A 21,413-nucleotide genomic window follows, 5' to 3' on the forward strand; every position below is an offset into this window, starting at 1 on the left:
TATCCCTAAGATAGAGGAAATCCATCAATGGTACAGGCTGTGTAACTTAGGACATCTAGGGGGGAGATTTATCATGCAGTCTTACTGTGTGTGTGTGAACATACCTTAAGGCTGGGCTCCTCCGTTTTATTTGGGGGGGGGGGGGGTTTGTTGTTGCATAAAATGGATGAAATATGGGTGCAAAAACGCAGAGTGAACCCCGCCTTAGGGTATGTTCACACACACAGCAAGATAAAAGCAAAATGTGACAGTAATTTAGGTATAAAATGCAGCTGTAATTTGAATCTATTGCTTTTATCTTACTGTGTGCGAACATGGCCTAAGGGCCCTATTCCACCGGACGATTATTGTTTGCATAATCGTTAACGATTAACGATCTCAAACGACCGCTATTGCGAAAGACCTAAAAAACGTTCACTCATTTCCATGGAGCAATAATCATTACTTGTTCTTCGCTATTTCTTTGCTATTGCGTTCGTATCTATTGCGAACAGCCGAACAATGTCTTATTTAATGTAAACGATTTGCGAACGTTTTGAGAACGAGCAATGATAAAAATAGGTCCGGGTCTTATAAAGCAATCAACGATTTCTCATTAGGTCGTTAATCATTAACTGCATTTCAACCGAACGATTGTCGTTTAGATTCGAACGATTTAACGATGATCTGAACGATAATCGTCCGGTGAAATAGGGCCCTTACAGTAACAATGTCCCTGGTTGCCCATAGCAACCAATTACAGATCAGCTATCATATACTCATGAGCCCTGGTAAAATGATAGCTGAGCCCCATGTTGTACCACTTATTGCATCCAGAAAACTCCCTGACACCTAATACATTTTATATCACCTTTGAATAAGTTATTGTTTTTTTTATTGCTTATAGCAACCAATCAAAGCTCAGCTTCCATTTTACCAGCGCTCATGAGTATTTGATAGCTGAGCTGTGGTTGGTTGCTATGGGAAACAAGGGGCATTGTTAGGACTGTCTCCGCCATTGATCCTTAGAACAGAGTGGGCTCAGTGGGGTATCTGGGGCCCACCAAAGGAAATCATTCTGGGGGCCCACCAATGAAGAACGAGTGAGAAACCACATGTCAGTCAGTGCTTGTGCCGGTTCAAAGGCTGGGGGCCCACCGGAGGATTCTCTTGTCCTCTGGTGGGCCAGTCCGACACTGAGTGTGCTCATCTGTTACCGCTTCTTATTGGGGGGGGGGAAGCCTCCATGCTTGGCAGAGGAAATGGGGTCTGGAATATCATGTACATAGTGAAATGTGAGCGCTCACCTCTCTGGCAAAACTGTCACTAGAAGTGCTGGAGCCGCTGTAGCATCTGGGTTCTTCTTATAGTAGGAAAATGGAGGCAGCATCGTCTTCATCCAGCTGGGGCATCACTCAATACCGGTTCTGACCGGTCTTCAAGCTGCCTGTAGGGGGCAATTGGACTGATTACTATTACATCACTGTTGTCATAGCAACCAAACCTGGGTTTAGTAAACAACTAGTGGACCGTACCATTAGAAGAATAAACAACTAGTGGACTGTACCATTACAAGAAAAGGTAACTAGCATCCAAATACTAAGTGAAGGCAGCCATGTTCAGGCCTTTTGCTGCTGTTTGTCATCTCCTTTATTGTAATCACCCATCTATGGTTCAATTCTTCCGGCTGTTTGCTGTTGCTTGGTAACTCTTGGTACTGTCTGCTGACATTATAGCATTTAGCACAAACCCAACATGTGAACACAGCCTTACCAACATCACTGTACCCTAACTCTTAAATGTATCTCTTACTTTAACATTTTATTATTATCCTCTTCAGCTCTGAGATCCCGTGCCGCTCATTATGCATATATGAATATGCATAATGGATGGCTGGGACCACCTCGGCCCGTCCAGCACCCCCCCTCCCGTGCTGCCCAGCCTGCCCCCTCCTATGCCGCATAATGAGTGGCACGGGAGGGGGCGGGCTAGGCAGCATGGGAGGGGACTGCTCCGAGGGTGTTGCTTCAGGCCGCCCACTATGCATATTCATATATGCATAGTTAACGGCAAGGGAGGGGGAGGGCTGGGCGGGCTGAGCTGGTGCACCGACCCGTCGGGTGATCCCCAAATGCTCCAAAGTCCCTGATTAGCATAGGGGCATTTAGGGAATAACTAAAGAATTTGGGGGAGAAGAGGAGAATCATTAACAGCCCTGCAGTCATCAGGTAGAGAACACCTGCGGCATATCAGCAGGTTCATTGCCACTTTAAGGCTGATAACAGATAGGCAATAGCTGGATATGTTTAACTGGATATCTGGTGGAAATTCAAGTCCATTTTATTATGAGTTTTGATATTGCTGTAGGGTGAGTTATATTTGTTTCTCCTATCCAGACCTCAGTGTAATAGATATCATCTTGTGCCCCCAGAGATTTCATCATAGCTCTATATAATACAGATCCATGATGCTGCCTCATGTAGGAGTTATATAAAGAGTATTGCAGAATTAGCAAATAAAGTATATTCCTTACATAATAGAAAATAATACACTTTTCCACCATACTTCCGTCATCCTTTCCTCACAGCTTAGAGGTCAACTCTGGGCAAAATATATTTTTTAATATGTTATTACATAAGGAAAGTTAGACAAATTTCTAATATACATGAATTATGGGAAATGCACATCAAGTGCTATTTCCCTCAATTTAGTAGATCAGGCAGGCTTCAATTTCTCTAAAAAACCGTGATGTCACAAATCAGGTGTAATTCAAATGAAGTGTCCAGCAGGGGGCGCAGTATATGGAGAAATTACATTGTAAGAATAACTAGCCATCACAAGTGCCAGCAGCCCCGTCCATGGCACATAGGACGGAGCTGTTGGCACTTATGGTGCGGCTGCCCAACCCTCCCCGGCTGCCTTCCCCCTGCGCCAGCAGCCCCCAGTGAACACCCCCACCCCAAGACCCCCAAACTACCCCCATCAACATCAAGTGCTATTTCCCTCAATTTAGTAGATCAGGCAGGCTTCAATTTCTCTAAAAAACCTTGATGTCACAAATCAGGTGTAATTCAAATGAAGTGTCCAGCAGGGGGCGCAGTATATGGAGAAATTACATTGTAAGAATAACTAGCCATCACAAGTGCCAGCAGCCCCGTCCACGGCGCATAGGACAGGGCTGTTGGCACTTGTAATGAGGGTAGTTTGGGGTTGTTTACTGTTCTGGGGTCTTCTGGTGCGGGGGCGCCACACCCGCACCACAAGTGCCAGCAGCCCCGTCCTATGTCCCGTGGACGGGGCTGCTTGCACTTGTGATGGCTAGTTATTCTTAGGGTGGGTTCACATTGAGGAATTCTCGCGGATAAACTCCATGGAATTCCACCTTACAATGTAATTTCTCCATATACTGCACCCCCTGCTGGACACTTCATTTGAATTACACCTGATTTGTGACATCAAGGTAAGAGAAATTGAAGCCTGCCTGATCTACTAAATTGAGGGAAATAGCACTTTATGTGCATTTCTCATAATGAGTGTATATTAGGAATCTTAGGAAACTTTCCTTATGTAATAACATATTAAAAAATACATTTTGCCAGGAGTTGTCCTTTAAGACCTCTGCTTGCTATCATTCAATGTGACCCTGTCATCAGAAAAAAACTCAGATCAGATATATGTCAAAAGTTTTTTCTTTTTTCATAACAATGACAGGGACATACAATATGACTAGAGATGAGCGAACCGGGTTCGGGTTTGAGTCGATCCGAACCCGAACGTTCGGTATTTGTTTAGCGGGGGCTGCTGAACTTGGATAAAGCTCTAAGGTTGTCTGGAAAACATGGATACAGCCAATGACTAGATCCATGATTTCCCCATAGCCTTAGGGCTTTATCCAGCTTCAGCAGCCACCGCTAATCAAATGCCGAAAGTTCGGGTTCGGATCGACTCGAGCATGCTCCAGGTTCTCTCATCTCTAAATATGACCTTTTATTTGTTACTTCTAGTCCTGGGGGTTCAGTGTGAGGAGTTATCCACAGGTCACACTACACAGTGAAGCAGTGGAAGCAGTTTGTCTCCGTATACTGAGTAGTGGTGGTGACCTGTAACTGCAGCTACAAATGGTCACCACCACTACTCAGTGTACAGAGACAAACACTCTTCACTGTGTACTGCAGGCCCAGAAGAGCTGATGGTGGGGCCCTGGGTGTTTGCACCCTGTAGATCACTTATCTTGCCCAGAAAACCCATTGTGATTGCACAGGGCGCATTACTCTCCTGTACAGAGGGAGCGCTGTCATGTCAGCACAGCTGATCTGTATACAGGTCTCAATTTAACTGAAGAGAGCAGAATGTCAGGGGAATAAGGGGCAGATGACAGTATCTTCTCCCTCTCAGCCTGCAACCAATGCCTTATGCGGATGATACCTGTGGCCCCTCTCCCCCTCTTATAGCAGGATGGTTCCTCTAGATCAGAGGTGTCAAAGTCAGGCCCTCCAGCTATTGCAAGACTACAATTCCCATCATGTCTGGACAGCCAAAGCCACAGCTGGAGGGCCTGAGTTTGACACCTATGCTCTAGATCAGGGATGGGGACCCTTCTGTCCTCCAGCTGTTGCAAAACTAAAATTCTCATCATGCCCGAACAGCCGGAGCCTACTGTAGGGGAGGACATAAGCTGCCGACACCTTGTAACCACTAAAAGTTTATTACCTATAGTTCCTTTATTTGTAGGCAGAGATGGGAAAAGGGAAAATAGTAGTTGCTGTCTTTCAAAAACAGCGCCACCCTTGCCCTTAAGCTGTCTATGGTATTACAACTTGACTCCATTCACGCCAATAGAACTGAGCTGCAATATGAGACAACCGAACGTGAGGACACAGTGTGATATGGTATGTGGGCTGGAGTGAGTGCCAGGGCTAATTTTCAGTCCCAGTCCGGCCCTGCCTCTCAGCTTGGATCTGTGTCTCCTGTTGATCTGAGGAATAGGTTGGTGTTCTGCTTTACAGACCCCTTGAGTATTTTTGAGCGCAGGTCACATGGTCCAGGGAAGAGCCCGGAGCGGAGCTGATAATTCTCTAGCAAAGGCTTCAGTAGGTGAATGAGATGTGCTGCAGTGTACAGCATGGAGGAGGCTGGTGGGCCCCAGGAGACTGTGCTTCTTTATTACTTCATGACGTTTACGGGGTAGTTCACCATTTTTTTTTTCTTTCAAATCAACTGGTGCCAGCAAGTGCAAGAGATTTGTAATTTACTTCTGTAAAAAAAAAAAAATCTCCAGTCTTTCAGTACTTATCAGCTGCTGTATGTCCTGCAGGAAGTGGTGTATTCTTTCTGGTCTGATGCAGTGCTTTCTGCTGCCACCTCTGTCCATGTCAGGAACTGTCCAGAGCAGTAGCAAATCCTCATAGAAAACCTCTGCTGCTCTCAAGACTGAAAAGAATTCCACTTCCTGCAGGACATACAACAGTTGATAAGTACTGGAAGACTTAAAATTTTTAAAAGAAGTAAATTACAAATCTCTGGCACTCTCTGGCACCAGTTGATTTGAAAGAAAAAAAAAAGAGGGGTGACCAACTTCTTTGATGTCAATCCTGAATAGCCTTACCAAGGGGCTGCAGTATACAGTGGTGCCTTGGATTATGAGTATAATTCGTTCCAGGACCGTGTTTGTTATCCAAATCCACTCTTTGGCTATGTTCACACTACGTATTCTTCTATGGGATCCCGGCCGGAGTTATACACATAGTATACGCTCTAGCCAGGATCCCATGCGGCGCTGCAAAGAACTGACATGTCAGTTTTCTGTGGCCGCAATTCAGTGAATTGCGGCAGCAGAAAGACCTGTCGGTTCACACAATGACGTACCGGACAGGATGGTCTTTGCAGAGACCGGCCGTTCCGTGACCCGGCCATCGGCAACAAAGGCCGTACTTTGTACGGTGTGGAACACTGCCTATTCTTCTATGGGATCCCGGCCGGAGCATATACATATAGTATACACTCCAGCTAGGATCCCATGCGGTGCCGCAAAGAACTGACATGTCAGTTTTCTGCGGCCGCAATTCAGTGAATTGAGGCCGCAGAAAGACCTGTCAGTTCACTCGATGACGCGAGTGGCTCCGGAAGCTTGCTTCATTGTGTGCTATGGGGAGTTCTGATGCGGACGCACACTGATGCGCCCGCATCAGAACACTGCGGCCAGAAAGATCATCAGGCCGATACTGCAGAGACCGGCTATTGCGTGACCTGGCCAGGTCACAAAACGGCCAGTCATATACGTAGTGTGAACATAGCCTTAAACCAAAGCAAATTTTCCCATAAGAAATCACTGAAATGGAGACAATATATTCCACATCCCCAAAATAATGATTTATTATTCTGAATAACAAGTAAAACAGATGAAACAAACAATAAAAAACAGCTGAATATGTGATATTATAAGTCACTGTACAGTATAGCAATCAGCATGTGCAGTATAATGTATAGTAAGTGCATAAGAATGAAATAACAGCAGCAGTTTGTAGATACAGGATGGAACTGCAGATCCTCATAATGCAGTAGCGTAGTACAACAGGCCAGAATAGAGAAGCAGGGTAGCTTTCAGACGTCTGTGTGGTCACATGACAGCAATGGGGAAGGGTGGGTGTGCAGGAGGACAGTGGGTGGGTGTGCAGGAGGACAGTGACAGAAACTTTTCAATACAGCAGTGTGAATGGCTGAGTGTAAGTGCAGGCACATTGTAGCAGCAGGGTGTATAGCTGAGTGTGAGTGCAGGCACATTATAGCAGGAATGGAGAGGATGGAAAACACAAGGGCTGACAGAGATTGCAGGGAGCATGAAGTAAGAAGGAAGTGGATCTGCCATGATATGGAAGGTGAGGGAGACTTCCTGAGTCAGAGTACAGTGCTGTAGACCATGCTATGCAGAACATGCCCCTTCCCCGCTCTCCCTCCCACCCAGTACAGGGAGCTCTTAAACCAACGCAATGATTTTAAACCAAGTTACAATTTTGAAAAACTGTGAGCTCCTCCTGCAAAACGCTCCAGAGATCTTGATGTTCCTTTGTTCATGGTGCGCAACATAATCAAGAAGTTTACAACCCATGGCATGGTAGCTAATCTCCCTGAATGTAGACGGAGGAGAAAAACAAAAAAGGTTGCAATGCAGGATAGTCCAGATGGTGCATAAGCAGCGCCAATCAAGGTCCTGCAGGCGCAGGGTGCATCAGTGTCACTTTCAACTATCCGTCAACATTTGAATGAAATGAAACGCTATGCCAGGAGACCCAGGAGGACCCCACTGCTGAAACAGAGATATAAAAAAGCTAAACTGCAGTTTGCCAAAATGTATGTAAGCCAAAATCCTTCTGGTAAAACATCTTGTGGACAGATGAGACCAAGCTAGGTGTCTATACATCCTTCATAAAAGTCTGTACTTATTGTACTTGTGTGGTGATGAAAGTAGCACTAAAGGTTCACCACTAGATTTCACTGTGTTAGATATATGTATTTGGAAGCTGCGCAGCTGAAGGATGTAAAGGGTTATCGTTTCCTTGTGTGTTACACGAATCTGTAGACCAGTAGGAATCTGTTTTTCTTCTCTCCTATCGACTTTCTCCTTGCTTTTTCTGTTGCACTCTTCACCCACTCACAGCGCACGTTAGTTACGCTGGGGAAGGAGATCACCTGGGAGACAGGAAGAGAAAGTCAGTCTTGGCTAGAGCCCCGTATGGGAAGGGAGCAAGACAGTACCCAGTTTACACTTTCTTGTTAGTGATGCTACACAACAGTATGCAGTGCTAAAACTCTTCCAAGAGAGGACAAGCCAGAGACAACCTCAACCCACGCCGTGGACTAGAAGTCACAGAGCAGGACAGTATCCACTAAAGCCAAAGAGCTAGGAACTGATCTAGATAGAGCAAAGTTGCTAAGAGCCAATGAACTCTATCTTGCAGCGCGGTTGTCAGCAGGCAACCCTCAGCATTCCACTCATCCCAGGTAACAAGGTCTGAGGCCTGTGTCACCCTCTAGGAAGGTTCAGCCGAGTCTAGTGGGCATAATTCAATTCAAGGTCAATACATGGGCACAGGTGGTCTTCTTCTAAGTATTCTACCTCATCCTCCAACATCCTGGCAGAGCACAGTACTACCTGGGTTGGGACTCTCATGGCATCCTCCTCTCCACTACTCTGCTTCTTTGTATCACTCAGTGCACTACTCAGTCGGCACGACTATAGCCTATCCTACGTCCCTATTACAGATTTGGTTGCTGTATTGTCAAGTATTTGTCTGGAACAATTGCCAAGTGTGTTATCAAGTGTTTTATCGAGAGAAACCTAATAATCCTGTACCCTTACCTTTAACACATATCTTCTTAGTAAAACAAGCTTATCCAAGTTAAAGAGACTCTGTGATCTTTCGTTCTCCACCGACGCAGCACATCACCTAACCTTGGGACACTTCCCCTTTCTGTGGGTGGCAGTCATTACACCACTCTGGAAAGAACAGACAAAACCACCTCCAACACCAAAAATACACGGATCATGGGGCGCAGGTCCAACTGACGTCTGACGACCTGCGCCCCATGATCCGTGTATTTTTGGTGTTGGAGGTGGTTTTGTCTGTTCTTTCCTTTTGGATATCGGGAGTGTCTGCGGTCCGTGATTTATGCGCTTAAGAGTGTTGTGCCTCCACATTTGCACAACCATACCAGGTGAGGGTTGCCTTGCACCCCTAACCCCTTTTCACCTTATCCCTCTGATCCTCGCTATGGAGCGCTGTCGCCCTTTGTTTTGTCTATTACACCACTCTGGCCACCTGTGATCACTCTAACCCAAGGGACCCCAAAGCAACCCAGCAGGACACTGACCACAGGGGAAAAGGGTGTAGCTGGCCCTTTACACGAAAAAACAGGTGTGGCACCATATCTGTGTGCCCCATCGACACTGGCGTCACAACTCAATATCCCAGGGACCAGCTACAGTACATCTCAGCCAATCACACCTGACCACCTAGTAAGTGACCGGCCGATCCTCCGATATAACACCACCGGGGGTACACCACACTAAAGCACATCATTCTGCTGTTTACTAAAAACTGAATGAGGCCTACAAAGAAAAAAACACAAACCTACAGTCACATATGGTGGAGGTTCAAAGATGTTTTGGGGTTGTTTTGCTGCCTCTGGAACTGGATATCTTGACTGCGTGCAAGGAATCTGAAGATTACCAAAGAATTTTGGGTGGCAATGTAGGGCCCATTGTCAGAAAGCTGGGTTTGCGTCCTAGGTCATGAGTCTTCCAGCAGGACAGTGACCCCAAACATACTTCAACAAGCACCCAGAAATGGATGGAAACAAAGCGCTGGAGAATTCTAAAGTGGCCAGCAATGAGTCCGGATCGAAATCCCATTGAACACCTGTGGAGAGATTTTAAAATTGCTGTTGGGAGAAGGCATCCAGTTTGCAATAGCAGAGTGGTCCAAAATTCCAGAGAGGTGTAAGAAGCTTGTTAGGAAGCCATTGATTTCAGTTATTTTTCCCAAAGGGTGTGCAACCAATTATTAAGGTGAGGGTGCCAATAATTTTGCCCAGCCCATTTTTGGAGTTTTGTGTGAAATTATGTAAAAAATATCCAGGGGTGCCAACACTTATGGTCATGACTGTATAGGAGCTGTGCTTGGGCAATGAACAGTAGGAATCTTGCAGAGACTGACAATCCTGTTCCATTTCAATAACCAATAGAAGTCCCACAAGCATCAACAACATCACCGAGGCATTTGTTCTTTAAAATGGAGACTATCCGGGGGTCTCTTGTTGCTCTACAATCTATACAGTCCAAATACTTAGGGTCCATTTACACAGATAGATTATTTGACAGATTATCTGCCAAAGATCTGAAAAAATGAAAACTGGCTGTGTCCCCTAAGGGTTAAAGAAATGGTATGGTTTCAGCAAATGAAGCTTCTTCATTGTATAGTATAATGAAGGTTACATGGAGGCCATTTATTCCTATGAGTGAGCAGAGGATGGGTTATTTCTAAGGATTAGATAAAGCACCATGTGGCGTCATTCTCCGCAGGAATTACCTTTTTTACACCTTTACAGTGTGTATTGCAGTTATAGCAGAGGGAACAGTGTGTAGTGCAGTTATAGCAGAGGGCACAGTGAGTAGTGCAGTTATAGCAGAGGGAACAGTGTGTAGTGCAGTTATAGCAGAGGGAACAGTGTGTAGTGCAGTTATAGCAGAGGGAACAGTGTGTAGTGCAGTTATAGCAGAGGGAACAGTGTGTAGTGCAGTTATAGCAGGGGACACAGTGTGTAGTGCAGTTATAGCAGAGGGCACAGTGTGTAGTGCAGTTATAGCAGAGGGCACAGTGAGTAGTGCAGTTATAGCAGAGGGAACAGTGTGTAGTGCAGTTATAGCAGAGGGCACAGTGAGTAGTGCAGTTATAGCAGAGGGAACAGTGTGTAGTGCAGTTATAGCAGAGGGAACAGTGTGTAGTGCAGTTATAGCAGAGGGAACAGTGTGTAGTGCAGTTATAGCAGAGGGAACAGTGTGTAGTGCAGTTATAGCAGGGGACACAGTGTGTAGTGCAGTTATAGCAGAGGGCACAGTGTGTAGTGCAGTTATAGCAGGGGACACAGTGTGTAGTGCAGTTATAGCAGAGGGCACAGTGTGTAGTGCAGTTATAGCAGAGGGAACAGTGTGTAGTGCAGTTATAGCAGAGGGCACAGTGTGTAGTGCAGTTATAGCAGAGGGCACAGTGAGTAGTGCAGATGTAGAAGAGCTCACAGTGTGTAGTGCAGTTGTAGAAGAGCGCACAGTGTGTATTGCAATTAAAGCAGGGAGTAGAGATCGTGAAAGGGGCGGTTGTCCAGCCTTCATACCCCCCGACAATCTCCGTATTGGCCCCCGGCTCCTTTGTTATAAATACTGTCGCGGATTTGTCACATGACCTGTGGCTCTATTCATTTCCATAGAGCCGCTGGAAAGAGCCGAGTGCTGTGGATAAGAGACTAAGTTAGTTTTGCTGGGACAATCTCTTTAATATGTAATTTTTTTCCCAAAAAATATTTTACTTCTGTTTTCCAATAAAGCAAAATGAAGGATGGCAATAAAAAGTACAACTTGTCCCATAAAAAATAATATTTGTGGCAGTAAAAATAAAAATGTTATAGAAAGGAAAAGCTAAAAAAATAAAAGCAAAAAACAAAAACAAAACTATTTTGTATGTGAGTAAGGAGTTATTAAATCTGGCACAACTCACTTCCAGTCCTTATCAGCTGCATCCAATCTGCATTATGTGAATATCACCCTAATGAACAGACGTATTTAGTGCTTGCAGCATTGCTGTAATAACACTGGATGGCGTTGTGCCCCAGAAAACACAACTGGAAGACAAGAGTGGCTCAGAGAGCGTGGTCACAGGGCATGAATAAAATGTATTGGGCGTTGTATGCAGTGACATGGGCGGAATTTGATACACTTTGTGGGCAGGGCTTGTTCCATGGAAACCAAAAACCCCTGAGGAAGTCTCCCCATAAAGACAGAATGCACAGGCATTACTGGACTCCCACATGGACCTACCTGACCTGTCACATATTGGGTGATCATTTTCCTTTACCTCTGCCCTTGCTTGTTTTGCCATCTACACAATATTATTTCTTTATAAATTATGCTTTCTTTTTTTAGACTAATCACATAGAATTTTTTATACATGTTCATTTTATAGGGCTACAGATACTAGTCAGGATAGGTCCCCTATACCCACATATCAGTGTGTCTGGGTTCCGTTTTATCTTTAACTGTCCTTTTGTATTTACTTTTTTTTAAGTGCTTCTATTCTCTTTTGTTAGTTTTATTTAATTTGTGTTGTGTTAATAAAGATACTGTTGGAATTTCTCTCTACATTTGGGCGGTGTGCCGATCCTTCTGCATGACATATCTGGTTCTTCTTTGGTGTTACAGGGTTATGTGTTACAGGGCTTGTTCGGTGTGCAAGCAGGCGTAAATCATGATAAATGAGGTGCAGGAGGAGGCCACGCCTTCTCTCCGCCTCCTCACCCCCCCCCCCCCCCGCAAGCTCCACCAGCCCGCCCATCGGCCCGCCCATACGCTTCGTAAATCTCCCCTATGTGTACGTCAACACAGCTAGGTGAGAAAGATTTTCCTCCTTCAGTGGAAATGACTAGCCGATGTCTTCTGGAAACCGCGTCAGTGTGAACCAAGGGATCCGGACCACAGAAGCGATTCCACTGATAAAACAACATGATTTATCTTGAGGAATACAACAAGCTTTCTTCAGGCATGACAACAATAAAAACTGACTTCCCATATATACCAAATCAAACCTCTCCCCGTCCAGGTTAGGGGTCAGACTGTGACAACTCTCGTTGTCTATATGATGCTGTAAACATTACATCCAGTGTCGGACTGGGCCACCAGAGGACCGGAGGATCCTCTGGTAGGCCCCAGCCCCCTACACACGTGGCAGCAGCAATATGAATGCTGTCATCTGACTGGGTTCTCACTTACCCAGCCAGATTACAGCATCTGTGTTCAGGTGATCCCCACGAGGATCAGCTGTCCCAGTCACCCTCAGCTGCCTCAGCTGTTCCCCTGCCCCAATCACCCCCAGCTGTTTCCCTGCCCCAGTCACCCCCAGCTGCCTCTTCTGCCCCTGTCACCCCCAGCAGCCTCCCCTGCCCCCCCAGCCCGTCGCCCCCAGCTGCCTCCCCTGTCGCCCCCAGCTGTCTCACCTGTCACCAACTGCCTCCCCTGTTACCACCAGCTGCTTCCCCTGCCCCTGTCACCCCCAGCTGCCTCGCCTGCCCCATCTGCCTCCTCCCCCCCTGCCCCTGTCACCCCCAGCTGCCTCCCCTGCCCCCCAGCTACCTCCCATCATCCCCAGCTGCCTTCCCCGCCCCCCCAGCTGCCTTCCCCGTCACCCCCAGCTGCCTCCCCCGTCGCCCCCAGCTGCCTCCCCTGTCACCACCAGCTGCTGCTCTGTCCCTGTCACCCCCAGCTGCCTCCCCTGCCCGACACCCCCAGCTGCCTCCCCTGTCGCCCCCAGCTGCCTCCCCTGTCACCACCAGCTGCTTCCTCTGTCCCTGTCACCCCCAGCTGCCTCCCCTGCCCGACACCCCCAGCTGCCTCCCCTGTCGCCCCCAGCTGCCTCCCGTTAGCACCAGCTGCCTCCCCTCCCTCATGGAAATTAAATAATTACTTTTTAATCCTCATTATTGTATAATTTTTAAGGCTCTGTTCACACACAGTATTTTTGTTCAGTATTTTGCAACCAAATCCTGAGTGGATTGAGAACACAGAAATGCTACGTTCTCACACTGTTGAAATTGAGCACATGGCCGTCATTTAATGGCAAATATTCAACGTTGTTTTAAAATAACAGTTATTATTTTCCATAAATGGCGGCCATCCACTCAATTTCAACAGTGTGAGAACATGGCCTTTCTGTGTCTGGCCTTTCAATCCACTTCTGGTTTTGGTTGCAAAATGCTGACCAAAATACTGAGCAAAAATACTGTGTGTGAACATAGCCTTAAAAATGATACAATAATGAGAAAAAAAGACATCTATTTAATTTCCATCAGGGGATTCAAACTAGAGAAGGAACTGCTGTCAGGTTTCTAGACAGGTGAGTTACCCCTAGATCACAGCTCCAACACATCAGGGAGAAGAGATTCAATTATACCTGAGTGTTTCTTTCAGACATAACCTGCCTACAGAGGACTGATCTGCAATCTGACAGCTGAGCGAGCAGGAGGCCGGGCAGCATGGATTGTTCATGAAGAGGGAGAAGGATGCACGAGAGTGTGGCACGAACAACTGCTCTGTGACTCTTTAGTACAGTAGGAGACATAAAATTCCGCTGCACGGAAAATTACAAAAAAAGGCACCATGCTCACTGGGGGCTGCCAGCTACAGCACACTGTCAGCACCTCAAGTAGGGCCCAGGAGCTGACAGATTCCCTTCAAACTTTTTGCTATAATGCTGGGACTGCATAGAACATAAGTACCCTATTCCTACCTCACCACGCTCCCCCTGGTGCCTCCTGTAGCATCTTCAAGTCCCCTGCTGAATATTCCTACCAACATATCCGAGATGGACTCGTCTCGGCAGTGGCAGCCCGTTCAGCCAATCACTGACTAGGAGGACAGCGCTGCAGACAGTGTTTGCGCTGTCACTGCTGTAGTCCATGTGAGAAGTGGAGGGAGCATTTAGTAGGAGACCTAAAGAAGCAGAAGGAGGATCCCTAGATGAGTGTGATGAGATGAGAATACGGTGATTATTTTCTATGCAGACCCGGCCTTATAGCAAAAAGACTGAATGGCACGAGTTCACCTTTAACCCTTTCCAGAGATCCCAACTTAGAGGGGTCACTGGTGTTAGGACACAGGATAACAACAGTAAGAGTTTAAAAACAAAGCTGTAACCATAAGGGACACACTAAATAGAATGAACAAAAAAGGTAGGGTATAGTGGAATGAGTTTATATTCCATATAAACAGACGTGTAATACTTTTTCTGTGCCTGATAACGTGACAGCCTGCCATTCAGCAACTGTAGCAGTGCCCTGCCTCTGCCGCCAAATGGCTGGGTGGGCCTGTCATGTCACTTCCCTAGGCCCGTTTTACAGGTCCGTGTCAGTTTTTACCCTCAGAAAATCCTGATTAGGAGGCCTTAAAAGGCTTCGGGAAACCATCAGGATTTCACAACAGTAATCAGCTTTCATGCTAAGGAAACTCAGTAGTGTTTCCTGATGGGCATTAAGAAAGCATCAGGGTTTCCTGAGCTCCTATAGACTTCTATGGGGGAACCCATTAAAGAGTCACTGTCGTATTTTTTTTTCTTGCAGAAATCAATAGTCCAGGCGATTTTAAGAAACTTTGTAATTGGGTTTATTAGCCAAATCTGCCATTATCTGCATGTAAAAAGCCTTTTCCCAGGTCCCCCCCTCCTTCCTCTTTTTCATCCACTCTGAAAAATCTGAAAATTGTGACTTGTTGCAGGAGACGTACCCTGTCTGCTCTAGGGAGAGAGGAGGGGGGAGGAGGAAGGAGGGAGTTAGCCGGCAGCAGAAAGCAGATAACAGAGGATTACAGGCACTGAGCTGGGTGACATCTGTAATCTGAGCTCAAACAGGTCACTGGTGACTGTCACAGGAGATATCCCGTGAGGGATTTGTAGATTAACTCTTTGTTGTCCTGTTTTGGTCTTTTCTTTAGCTCTCTCTATAGGAGAACAATGAAGACAGGGGGGAGAGCTTCAAACTGCTTTTTCATGATAAAAATGCATTTTTCGGATAATAAACCCAATTACAAAGTTTCTTAAAATCGCCTGGACTATTGATTTCTGCAAAAAAAAAAATTTCACGACAGTGACACTTTAAGGAAATCCTGATGAAAATAGGACAGGTTCTATAATTTCCTGACCAGACACCCTTCAGGAAAAATCTAAAGGGTGCCAGTGGTCAATGCAACTCTATGGGGGGCATTTATTAAGTCCGGCGTTTTTTACGCCGGACTTATAAATGCCCCCGCAGCTCCGGAGATTTACGTAGAGGCGGACCGCCTCTACATAAATCCCGTGCGCGCCGCTGCGCACCGCCGAAAACCTACGCCAGCTGAGGACTGGAGTAGGTTTTCGGCGTACATTTGGGCGGAACGGATGGTAAATCACGCGGACTCTGAGTCCGCGCCCTCCGTTCCGCCCATTACACGCCCTCTTTCCGCCCCCCTGGCGTACTAGGCGGAAAGTGCCGATTTGCGAATTTTTTATTTGCAAATCGGCCATTTGCGAATAAAAAAATACGCAAATCGTCACTTTCCGCCGAAAATCATCCGTTCGCCGGATAATACATGTGGCCCTATGAGTCCTGAAGTGTGAAGGGGGCTAATGGTGCGTTTACACAGACAGATTTATCTGACAGATCTTTGAAGCCAAAACCAGGAACAGACTATAAACAGGGAACAGGTCATAAAGAAAAGAATGAGATTTCTCCTCTTTTCAAATCCATTCCTGACTTTGGCTTAAAAAATCTGTCAGATAAATCTCTCTGTGTAAACGCACCATTAGGGCCCTATTACATGGACCGATAATTGGCTAAATCAGGCCAATTATCGCTCCGTGTAATGCTACGTTTACACGGAGCGATAATTCGCCAAATCGTACGATTAACGATTTTGAAGTAACGATTTTTTTTTATAACGATCAGCGTTTAGATGGAACGATATATCGTACAGAAAATTCGTTTTGCGATCGCTTAAGCCTATCTCGCACATAGGAAAAATCTGTGAACGACTGTTTACACAGAACGATCTGCGAATTTTTTGCGAACGATCAATGATGATTTATTAACATGTTCAAAGATCAAAATGAACGATTTTTAGCTAATCGCTTGATCGTTCGCTACGTTTACACGGAACAATTATCGCTCAATACGCTCGTTATCGCAAAAATTCGCCCAATAATCGTTCCGTGTAAACGTAGCATAAGGGTCCATTTACACAGAAAGATTATTTGACAGATTATCTGCCAAAGATTTGAAGCCAAAGCCAGGAATGGATTTGAAAAGAGGAAAAATCTCAGGCTTTCCTTTATGACCTGATCTCTGTTTATAGTCTGTTTCTGGCTTTGGCTTCAAATCTTTGGCAGATAATCTGTCAGATAATCTTTCTGTGTAAACGGACCCTAAGCGTCCCGATAGTCGGTAGCTCAGTAAACGAGCGCTGATCTAGCAGATTGGCGCTCGATCACAGTTTACGATAGGCCCCCTCAGACCATCATTAAACTATAGATTATGTGGGATATTTATCAAACATTGTGTAAGGTGAAACTGGCTTAGTTGTCCCTAGCAACCAATCTGATTGGTTGTTAGGGGCAACTGAGCCAGTTTCACTTTACACCATGTTTGATAACTCTCCACCTATAATCTCTGGAGTATCTAGCACAGGTAAAGTATTACACCCCTGTTTCTATGGACTATACGCTCATTCCAGGTCTATGAAACGTATCCCATAAACAAAGCTCACTCTTCTCCTTCATTCATTTTACTATGTCCCATTATGAGACGCGCGATCTGATTGGCTGCGTTTTTATTCACGAGAGCGGAGGTCCTATCGCGACAGTTTCCAGCCTCGCACTGTATCGCGCGCTCTCCCTCACTAAAGCACCGGCAGCCTGACGAGGGACAGTCAGTCACCACAACCGCCAGTCCGGTCCTTTCCAGAAAATTCCACACCTATCACCGGAGGGGGCAACAACAGCCAGACCGGAAGTGACGTTCTAGCAAAACTCGCGTTAGTAACGCACACTTCCGGTTCTGGGCTGTTAACTGCGTCTGAAGAAGCAGCGGCCGGTGAGCGAGTGTGAGGCGACATCCCCGGGCGGAGGAGGTGAGGAGCGGCGCCGGGATGGGAGGGAGGACGTTACCGGGGATGCGCGGTGTATTGTTACCGTGAGGGCTCTGTTGTCATAGGTGACGGGGGGGAGGGGGCGTCGGAGAAAGGTGAGGGGGAGCCGCTCTGTGCTCATCCGTAACCGCCGTGTGCCGGGGATCTGCGCATGTCCCGGCTGCTGCAGTGGGGCTAGGACGCAGCTGGTTGCTATTAGACGGTGTAGGACTACAGGTCCCAGCATGCCACCCCTGTGTGATGAGACTCCTCTCCCCAGAGCTACCATTAGTATATAGAGGCTTCTATCTCCCACTATTGTGCCCGGTATCCGGCCATTCCTCTATCTGTTACATTGTTTCTGTTCTGCCTATTGTCATGTCATGTGACTGCTACAGCCAATCGCTGACGCCGTCTTCGTCTCCTATCAGTAGTGACCTCATGTCTGGCTGCTGTGGGCACCAGTCATATTATTAGGCAGGGTTATATATCTATTATTTTTAAAGGGTTTGTCCAGACCTAGTGCCCCCTAGAGCTGCCATCAGGTGCTGCCAGGTGCAGCTGCTATAGCAGGGACTGCCCAGTCTGTGTAGATGGCAGGCGTCGTGCACAACGCTCTCTGGGTGATTGTGGGTTTGGGCCGGCCATTCAATGCTTTTGGAGGAATCTTTTGCATCATTTTATTTCTCCATCTATGGATGACGGCTGTTGTCATGTCAAGTAATGAGGGAACCTCCCAAAATTTGTTTTGCTATAATTGGTTGTCAGGTTGGTTGTGATTCAGTGCTGCTCCCACTGGACGAAGTGCGGTGTTCCCGGCCTAGCAAGTGTAAGGAGGCCCTGTCATAAAAATATAACTGAGTATATGTTTTCTTTTGATACATAAATACATTTTTTTTGTATGGGGTTTATTGTACTCAGTAACTTCACCCTTGCTTAAAGTGGTTGTAAACAGCAACAAATTAAAATTCTATGTAATAATATATATATATTACTGAGTGCTTCTCCAGGCTATATGTAGATATTGGGGAAGGGATCTGAACACTCTGGCCCCGACTGATCAAAACTTTTGAAATGTCTGATATGTCAGTAGATTTATTTATTTTTTTCTGAAATGACAAGGAGACTTTTAAAGTGACTGTACCACCAGGCCCAGGCTGAAGCACTGGAGGCGGGCCGACCCACCCTTAGTGGAAAGAAACTCCAGCCCCTCCATGACGTGACTCCATTAGAATCCATGGAACCCTATCATAGAGGGGCTAGGGTTTCCTCCCACTAAGGGTGGATTGGCCCGCCTCCAGTGCTTCAACTTAGGCCTGGTGGTACAGTCACTTTAAGTGGTGATGCACAGCATCACTGCTTACCTCCATGTGATGCAAAAAAAATAAACGGGAAGCTATGAGCAGGTTAGACAAATCTAACCTGCTGATAGCCCCCTATTGCGCACGGGCACAGAGAGAAAGGTATGTCTCTTACCTTCTTACTCCAGCGTAGTTCCCGTGCTGTTAGCAATGTAATCCTTGGTCTGGAGCGTGGTTAGGAGCACTGCCCCGCCCCCAGAGTGTGATCAATTGATTATCGTTACAAGGAGCGGGCTGGCTTGTGGTCTGGGGGTGGGCAGTGCTCCTAATGGCACACCGTAACGAGGATTACTGCTAACAGCATGGGAACAGCACCGAGGAGGAAAATAAGAGACAATAGGGGACTATCAGCAGGTTATATTTGTGAACCTGCTGATATAAGCCAGCCGCTAATTACCTCAGGATCTTCGGGCTTTCTTCTTTATTCCTGTGCGGTCCGGTATACTGGTGATTTCTTCGTATTGCCGATATGGTGATTAGCGTGTTTGGCGCATTTGGGGTGTTTCCCATGCTCCTGGAGCGCCCCCCCCCCCCCCACTATGCATATTCATATATGCATAGCTAGGCCGGTTGCTACAGGCTGCTTCCTGCACATACACTGCACTGAGCGGGATGAACATCCCGCTGCGAATTCGTCTGTCCATGAGTGTACTGGGCAGGCATCTGCAGCAGGTCTCCCTGCGAATTCACCCAGTGTGTTTGTACCCTTACAGTACCAGGCTGCCATAGCATGAGAGGCGTTGTAGTTTTGCCACAGTTTAAGAACCATAGGTTTGAGGACATTACTTTAGGTTATGACATGGCAACAAGATATAACTGTGTTGGAAGGGCACCAGCGACTACAAAGTGATATAAAACTTGATACTGATCACAGGTCGTCACTAACTGATACATTAGAGAAAATAAATTGATACAGGCCTAAGTCTTGCTAAGCTGTAAATAAGTCCTTCTGTAGGCCATTTATTTGGACACTGATGGCGCCAGTGGATATTGTGTCACAGGCTGATAATCGACACAAGGAAAAGGGCCATCAGTCAGCCCACGAGCAAGAAAACTTTTGTGGGGGCATTTAAATTCAGATGTGTCTTCCCATAAAAATGGGAATTTGTGGCCAGCTATGATAAAGGCTTTGTAATCGAGCGCTAATCTTGTGGATTGGTAACCCTTTGCGGTGCTAGTTGGCCTGTGTCAAAGGGTGGTACTGCAGTAAGGACTTAGGATTGACTTGGTTTCATGGCTGCATTGTCTTCTGTGGCATAAGGGAATCTGTCACTTGGTTTTTGCTGCCTTAAATGAGGGAAGCAAAGATTAGTGACAGAAATGTTGAACAGATTGTTGTATTACTTGATCATTTTGTTTAGCCATTCTTTTGATATGCACGAGAATAGACTGCATCTCTATATACCCTCCAGATGTTGATTGGCAGGTGTCTGCCTATATACAGTATGGATAGACCACTGTCTATCAGCAGCTGGTGGGCTGAGTGTGCAAGCACTCATAAATATCCACGTCTTCTGGGCACACGCACATAATGAAAAGGACTAGTGTGAGTGGTGCTCAGTTTTTGTTATTCAGGAGGATATCTCCAAATCAGCCGTACAGAACAATGTACGTGATACATCATTCTGTTCAGGTTCTCTGTCACTAGTTTACTCTACCCTATAAGACAGCATAATCCTGCTGACAGTCTCTTTAAGAGTATTGTGGTTTTGAAAAAAAATCAATGTAATATATGTAATTTTCTTTTTCTGGTAAGGGATTGTCTTTCAGCAGTTTCATTGTGTGGATGCCTGGGTAGGTATTGTTCTGTGTAGTGTGTATGTTGACAATATAAACCATACATATTGCAGAAGAGAGTTAAACCTTGACATTATTTAGAATGTTGTTGTTGTCCTCTGTGTACAGTAACAAAAGGGATTTTATTAAGTTTTTCTAAAGCGATAAGTGGTTGTAAACAGCTCATGGGTCATGCTGGATGATGCGGAATGTTCTACACTTTATCTGGTAAGTGACACCCTAGCCTTAAGAAATGTTCAGTGGTTCAAGAAAAGTTCTGCTTCTTGGTATGTTGTAGTTCTTACGCAGATCAGAAATAATGTGAATTCACCTATCTCATCAGTTCATGGCAAGCAGCTGTGTATGAATGTATTCACAGCACTCTGACAGTCACCACCGAGAAGGATGGGGGGAGCTGAGGCAATGCTGTATACCCCTGTATACTGTGGGCTCATCTAGGAGCCTGCTTTATTCTCTAGTGGTTCCTGTTAGTCAAACAGGACAATGTTTTTATGCTGTTAGTTTAAAAGGAGATTAGGCTTTTCCTTGAACTACGCTGCCTTTATAGGACAGCATATTCTGATCACAGATATTCTTCAACCTACTGTAGATGGCAATGCCATGGGCCCTTAGGTGGTATAGAGCTGCACAGTTGTCCTGCAGATCTGTAGTACATGTGTCTTGGTACACAGTCATATTCTCGGAAGGTTTTTAAGAGTGGGTATCTAGACACATGTTTCCCTCTTGGCATATAATATATATGTAGAGCATGAATAGTGGGCGAATATCAGAAAAATCTAAAGGCTTGTTTACTGCATCAATTTCTGTATCAAAATCTGCAAAGTTTTACCTTGTAAACCTTCTCCCATTGATATCCCTGCAAG

General features: G+C 46.0%; 1 protein-coding gene across 1 annotated transcript in view; it reads left to right on the forward strand.

Moving 5' to 3' along the window:
• The first annotated feature begins 17,152 nt into the window (after window positions 1-17,152).
• DNAJB6 (DnaJ heat shock protein family (Hsp40) member B6) overlaps window positions 17,153-21,413 on the forward strand; it is a 66,032-nt gene continuing 61,771 nt past the window's right edge. Inside the window, exon 1 of the mRNA XM_069958894.1 lies at window positions 17,153-17,395. The gene's annotated coding sequence lies outside the window, so the exon portion shown is untranslated. The remainder of the gene's footprint in view (window positions 17,396-21,413) is intronic.

The sequence above is a fragment of the Dendropsophus ebraccatus genome, chromosome 2 (assembly GCF_027789765.1).
Source record: "Dendropsophus ebraccatus isolate aDenEbr1 chromosome 2, aDenEbr1.pat, whole genome shotgun sequence".
Taxonomy (NCBI): Eukaryota; Metazoa; Chordata; class Amphibia; order Anura; family Hylidae; genus Dendropsophus; species Dendropsophus ebraccatus.